Genomic DNA, 7,084 nt, shown 5'->3' on the forward strand with positions numbered 1-7,084 from the left:
AATAGTATTTTTAGAGCACTTTGAAGTATATAAAGGTCTTTACAAATGTTATCTTGTTTTATCCTCAGAAGAAACCTGGGAGATAGGTGCTATTTATTATTCCCATTTTGCAGATGAGACAATTGAGGCAGAGAGGTTAAGTGATCACATATCTAGCAAGATGTGAACTCAAGTCTTCCTGACTCTAGGTCCACCACTCTATCCACTGCACCATCTGTGTAGCTGCCTAGGTAGTATCTGAGGTTTCAAGCTCTGAGATTCTGTGATGGAAGGATAATTACAGACTAAGCATGTCAACCAGAGAAGGCTGGGATAGGTGCTGGGGTGCAGATGAGGACCCATTTCCAAAGTGCTTCCTCTGTCTGAGGTGACTGGGATTCTCTAAACTGATGACTCACCCACAAAATGTGGCATAAAATCCATCATCCAGGAAGTGCGTGATTGTCTAAGGAGGTGGGTTAGTCATGTAGCAAGAGAGAGGGATAGCAGATGGATAATCTCAGTGCTGCATTTCAGCCCACAGAGTGTGAAAAGATCTAGGGAAGTGCCCTCAGTGCATTGGATAGATCTCCCTCTGTGCCTAAGCCCTGGGGGGTTGAGGGAAGCCTCCACACACCTGGAGTGCTATCCTTCCTCACCTCTGCCTCTTATACCCCTTGCTTTTTTCAGGGCTCAGCCTCCTTCCATTGGAGGCCTTTCCTGTCCTCTCCTATGGTTAATGCCTTCCCCTCTTAGATTACATTCCATAAAGTCTGTATATATTTTGTATGTAATTTCATGTATATATGAATCTCCTGGTATCAGGTAAACTCCTTGAGAATAAGAATTATTTTCACTTTTTCTTTGTATTTCCATCACTTAGAATAGTGTTTGGAGCATATCATAAATGTTTACAAAATGCTTGTTAAATATTGAAATATTTTGAGTAGATGCCAAATGAGTTGGAAGGAGGAAAGCCTGGAATCAGAACAAGCCAGTTTAGAAGATGATGCAGCAATTTAAGAGTGAGACTATGAGAATCCAGACTACAGTATGGTGCTAGGGGCAATGGAGAAGGGTTGGGTCTTAGATGTAATTCTTCAGAAGAATTCATGTGACTGACTGGATAGAGAGGAAGCAGATGGAAGAATCAGAGATGACTTCCAGGGTGGAAGCCTAGGTGAAGGGGAAAATAATGATAAAAATGATAGTCAGGGACATCAGTGGATGGGGAAGGAATGAGGAAGAGTTCCAACTGGGAATACTGTTTCAAGCAGCAGTAACATGATCCAGTGAAAATGGACAGTGGGACTTTGTGATGTAGAGTTGGCACTCATGTGAAAACAGATTAAACTTTTGGAATCTTCAGCACAGAGAGGAAATTGAAGCTCTGGTTTTGACAGAGCATTCCAAGGGAGTTTTGTAGTTAGAATAACAAAGGGCCAAGGAATGGGTCTTGGGAAATATTAGGAATGATGACAATCATGAAAACCACCACCACCACTACCAGTTCTATAGCAAGTTAAGATTTACAATGCCCCTTCTCCTCACAGCAACCTGTAGACATAGCAAGCATTAGGACTCCCATTTGACAGGTAAAGAAACTGAGGCTTTTTACTAGCTGTGTGACTCTGGGTAAGTCACTTAACCCCGATTTGCCTTGCCCCCCCCAAAAAAAAAGAAACTGAGGCTCAGAGAGTTTAAGTGACTTGATCCTCTAAACTGATGATTCATCCACAAAATGTGACACAAAATCCATCATTCAGGAAGTGTATGATTGTCTAAGGAGGTAGTTTAAGTGATCTGTGAAGGGTCAGGTCACAAAGCATGTTGGAATCAGGATTTGAAACAAAATCTCCTGACTCCAGGTTTAGGAAGCTCTTTCCTGCTTTCTCAATGGAACCCACTAGAGCACATCACCATGGCAGTGTTTTCAGAAGAACATTGAGGAAGATGTCTCTACTCAGCTCAATGACTGATTTGTAGTTTTTTGGGGTTAACTCAATCCTAAGCTTGGTCAGCCCAAGGAAAACTGAGGCCCAGAACTAAATCTTATGGAACTGAGAGAACCATGGTGCTAGAGGCAGAAGCAAGAATGTTTGAACATGATAGTAATATGTCCACTCCAATCCTTCCTTCTCTATTCCTCTTTATCCATCTCTCAACTCAGTGTTGGGGATGAAGGGTAGAGTGAATTAGCTGTTTCCTTCCCAATAGAGACCCCAGAGGTGTGGGGAAATTGAAGTACTGAATACTTACGGATTTTGGTGCAGGCTAGATGATTATAACCTGGAGAGAGAAAGAGAGAGAGACACCTTGTGAGGAAAGACAAAAGCTTGAGGAGAGAAGATCTGGGGTCCATAGGTTCGGGAAGTAGGGGAGTAAAAGTGTAAGAGCTAGTGCTGTTATTAAAGGGAAGAAGACCCTGGTCAGGGATTGGTTATACACTTCAGGCAGCACAAAAATTTCCTCCTCTCCAAAGATCTCATTGATACCTTAGTCTCTAATTATGTGCTGGCTTAAGACATTCTCAGAGAACAGCTAACTTCCCAAGAAAAAGCATGAAAGAAGTCTGAGTCATAGCATCCTTGGATACTGAGTAAGCAAGAGAAAGAAATCTGGGTCTCAAAAAAAGAGAGTGAATTGGAGACACATGTCCCAATCCCTTGAAATGAGGAACTAAAAGAAAGAAGTTCATTTGAAGACCTGGGCTACTTACCATTGGATGGATGGATGGATGGATGAATGGATGGATGGATGGATGGATAGATGGATTAAAAAGCAGGTATCAGGCACTTACTATATACAAAGCACTGCACTCACCATTGACGTAGAGACTTTCCTCATCTAAGATGTAGGGTCCCAGTCTCGTGAGCCAGCAGGTCTGGCTGCTGAATTCCCAATACAGTTTTTCTCTATCTAGGTCAGGGCTGGCAGGATCTATCCGATGAGCACAAGCAATAATAACTCCGGTTGCTTTTCCCTCCTTCAAAGGCCTGGGAAAGAAGGCAAAAAAGGCATCAGAAGCCTGAAATGGGACCTGAAAAATCTGATAACTCCTGAAGTCAGGGGGCAGCCACCCTTGAGAAGCCTGAGGCAAACACTGAAATGGATGATGGTTAAATGAGGCAACAGTGTTGTGTCTCACCGGGTCTACTTTAGAGAATTTGTAGGGAACTGCCAAAATTCCAAGTCTGAATTCCCCTCCCTGAGACTATGTGGCAAGAGGATGTGGATAAATTCATTGAGGAATTGGAAAATCTCCCAGGACCTATGTTATAGCAGGGTGGAGACACCTCTTTTCTGAAGGTACCACCAATCGGTACCATGCCTGATGAGGCCATTGACTCCCAGGAATCTCACCTCAGCAAGGTCAGCTTGCATCCAGTATAATGAGAGCCAAGGCTGGTCTTTGTAAAGACAGAATCAAGCTGGAAGTAAAAGGAGAGAGTGGGCCTTCTAGATCAAGCCTCAATACCAAGGCTGAGGAAAGCAGCTTGGCAGAGGGGACGGAAGGGGGTCATGTCTCACCAGGCACTCCAGGGCACTCTCCACAGAACTGAATTTGCTGGAGCCAAAGTGGCTCATTCCTGTTGCATATTTCAGATTGGTGACAGTGAAATTTATGGTAAAAGTATCAAGGCTGAAGACCCTGGCTACAAAAAAGAGAGGGAGAGATGTCTGACATGCTGCCTGTGTGTCATTCAGCACATTCAGGGATGCCCAGGTGGTGTTGTCCTTAGGAGGAAAATTACGTGTCCTGTCCCTATTAATTGCATCCATGAGGGAACCCTCTAAACTTTGCTCAGCCTCTCCCACCTCTCAACATCATGACCAACACAGGCTACTATGTAGGAAGGAGAGACATCTCCATGCCTGAACTTCAGAAGTGTTCATTCAAATGAGCTAATATCTCTAAAGTGCTTTGTGAACCCTAAAGTACTATCTAAATGATAGATGATAATAATGTTCACCATCACCATCATCATTAAGGACACCCAGCTGAAACTATCCTAGTCCTTCTTCCAAGGAAAACTCAGCAGACTGAATTCACTAATGAGTCTTTCAGGAAACCTTTAGCCATAAACCTATTCCTCTGGCAACTCAATGCAGTGGAAAGAATGTTGGATTTGGAGAAAGAAGTCATGGGTTCCCACCCTAACTGTCCTGCTTTCTACCTATGTGACTTTGGGCCTCCACTTCTCTCTGGGCCTCAGTGTCAACTGCAAAATGAGGGCAAGAGTTAGACTAGATGACCTGGAAGTTTCCTGCCAGCTCTAAATCTGTGATCTTAAGATCTCCTATCTCTCAGTCTTATGTCCAAATGTAGCACAACTTTCCCAGAGAATGGATCAAAGATGGAAGCAGACCTTACCTGTGGATGGAGCTGGAGTGCTGGTTCTGAATATTGAACCTGAAGGGAAATATCATGAATGAAAACTGTGGACCAATTGTCCATGTGACAAGGAGGGGTATGGACTGTAAGAGACAGGGAAAATGCACTCCATTTGGCTTGGCCACTGAGTCAACTGGTGGAGACTGAATTACGAGAATGAGGGCGACGTGGTGCCTTCCTCTCTCTTTTACATCCGTGGTCCATCCTCTCTTTCCCAGGATGCTATGAGAACAGGGTTGGGACGGACAAGTGGTGTTCTCTGTTTGCCCCCAGGATAAGAATACTCATAGCCTGTGGTGGAGGAGAGGGCTATTCGATCATTGTAACCTGCAGAGAGAGAGAACAACCATGGATGAAGGGGACTAGGATTTTGAGAAAGGATTAAGGAGAAACATGAGAGAGAGCATCTGAAGCCAAAAAAGCTGAAAAATATGGGTCATCAGCTAAGAGAGGATTTCACAAAGTGGTTCCCAGGTCAGGAGTCCATCTGCCCATGTAGGGTTCTTAGGCTTACCTCTGTGAGACCTCTGCTTCCCCTCAGACTCCAAACACATAATAGGAAGGTACTTTCAGTAAGACAGGTGCCATTGAAGCAAAGCTGGATCCTCATAGGCACAGAAAATTGCTTTGACAGGTGAGGGGCTAAGAGGAGTGGGACCAAGCATGGAGGTCAAGGAACTGCATGTCCTGGGCAGGGTTGGCTGCTCACCATTGATGTAAAGGCTCTTCTTGTCCAGGGTGTAGGGCCCCAGCCTGGTAATTTTACGGGTCTTCTTGCTCAGCTCACAGTAAATATTCTTTCTTTCCAGAATGGGGACGGTGTGGAATTTCCAATATGTACAAAGGAAATTCAGTGTAGTGTCTTTTTTCACAGACCTGAGAAAGGACACATTGGTAATGACTGTGACCTATCTGGCTTGACACAGGCATGCAAAAGTTAGCTGCAGTGAGAAGGAATCATCAATGTTCTACAAAGTAATTTGGCTTTATTAAGGATAATAATTTATCTTAAAAAATTTTTTGCTAGACCCTTCATTTTATTAAAGAGCTGGGGGCAAGAGAGGGCATAGACCTTCCTTGACTAATACAGGTTAGCATCTTCCCTGCAACGTATTGACTCAGACCATTACCTGGAGAAATCAGATGATCTGCCCAGGGTCACACAGCCGGTCTGTGTCAGAGAGGGGACCTGAACTCAGGTCTTCTTGACTCTTGAGACCTGCTCTCTAACCCACTACAACATGCTGCCTCAATACAACTAATGGAAATACAGGGCAATAATTGACTTTTAAACAAAGTCCTTTCAACACATAATACAGCTTTCCAATCACTTCCTCTAAAGAGTTCCATCAGGATTATTTGTTCATTGATTCTCTCTCTCTTTCTTCTTTTTGTTGATGTATTCAGGGCAAAGTTTGTTTTTCTGATTTTGTTATTTTTTTTACTTTGCATTTTTTGATAAAGTTCTTTCCATATTTCTTTGTAGCTAAGTGGTACAGATGACTGAATGCCAGGCATGGGAGTTAGGAAAACCTGAGTTCAAATCCAGCCTCAAACATTTACTAGCGATGTTGCCCTGGGCAAGTCATTTAACCTCTACCTGTTCCTGTTTCCTCAAGGAGGAAAGTAGAGATAATAACAGCACCTACCTCCCAGGGTGGTTGTGAGGATCAAATGAGGTACTATTTGTAAGACACATAATGGGATACACAATGCCTGGTACACAGTAGGTGCTTAGCAAATGCTTCTTCCCTCCCTTTCCCTTCCCCATTCAGAGAAGCACAGAATTTAGAGTTGGAGGAGCACTCAAGGGTCAGCTAGTCTATCTCATATCTGAAAGAAATAACATCAAGGCAACCAAGTGTTCTCATCTGATCTCACTACTTATCTTGGGAATAAATTTCCTGTTAGTCATTTTTGTTCTGTCATTTCTAGTACAAAAATCATCCACTTTGACAGAGAAAACAAGCAAAAAAAAAAATCAAGCTCTTCTGCCTTCTCTTTCTGTGGTCAGTCATCATCATCTCATCCACCCCCAGTTAGCAAGCCTATCCCATGATCCTTCTGTTCCCTCAGCACAGCTTTTAAAAGAACCCTCATTTTGTTTGCTTGGCTTTGCATTCAACCTCCAGATCACTAGAAGTATTAGCCCTCCAGACACTATTTTTGCCTGACTCTGCTATTCTTATAGTCTTCCTGTTACCTCCTCTTCGGAAAATAGTCTAATACTCAAGTACTTTGCATATATCTAATTTTTTTTAAATCCAAGATAGTTGGTTAGCTCCTTGCGCATCCACTTCAATCTCTCCTAACAACTCCCATTTTTCTGCCTCATTGGAACTGTTTCACCTTCTGTGTCTTCAGAAGTTCATTCTTGAGAGTTTCTTATTGTTCCTCATATAATAGGGGGCTGAAACCTGGGTCGCATGCTGAACCTTGTAGTTCAGGGGGACAAGCATTCCCTCACAGCCCTGAATGCAATTAATCTTTGAGCTGGCAGGGGGACTTGAGATCAGGAGTTAGAGAGGGGGTGGAGGTGGGACAGAGGAAGGGATGGAAAGAGAGAGGGAGGGAGAGGAAAAGAGGGGAGAAAGGAGGGAGAGGGAGAAGGGGGAGAGAAGGAAAGAGAAGGGAAAGAGCAAAAGGGAGAAAGTGGAGGGAAGAGGAAAAAGGGAGGGAGAGAAGAGTGGAGAGAGAGAGAGAGAGAGA

General features: G+C 43.6%; 1 long non-coding RNA gene across 1 annotated transcript in view; it reads right to left on the reverse strand.

Moving 5' to 3' along the window:
* Positions 1-2,896: 2,896 nt before the first annotated feature.
* The window catches only part of LOC114027902, a 6,070-nt gene continuing 1,882 nt past the window's right edge, over positions 2,897-7,084 (reverse strand). Inside the window, exons 3-5 of the long non-coding RNA XR_003567310.1 lie at positions 5,085-5,251; positions 4,355-4,702; positions 2,897-2,975 (exon numbers count right to left, since the gene is read on the reverse strand). This is a non-coding gene — a long non-coding RNA (uncharacterized LOC114027902). The remainder of the gene's footprint in view (positions 2,976-4,354; positions 4,703-5,084; positions 5,252-7,084) is intronic.

Source organism: Vombatus ursinus, unplaced genomic scaffold (genome assembly GCF_900497805.2).
Source record: "Vombatus ursinus unplaced genomic scaffold, bare-nosed wombat genome assembly UNPS02004829.1, whole genome shotgun sequence".
In the NCBI taxonomy this organism is placed as follows: domain Eukaryota; kingdom Metazoa; phylum Chordata; class Mammalia; order Diprotodontia; family Vombatidae; genus Vombatus; species Vombatus ursinus.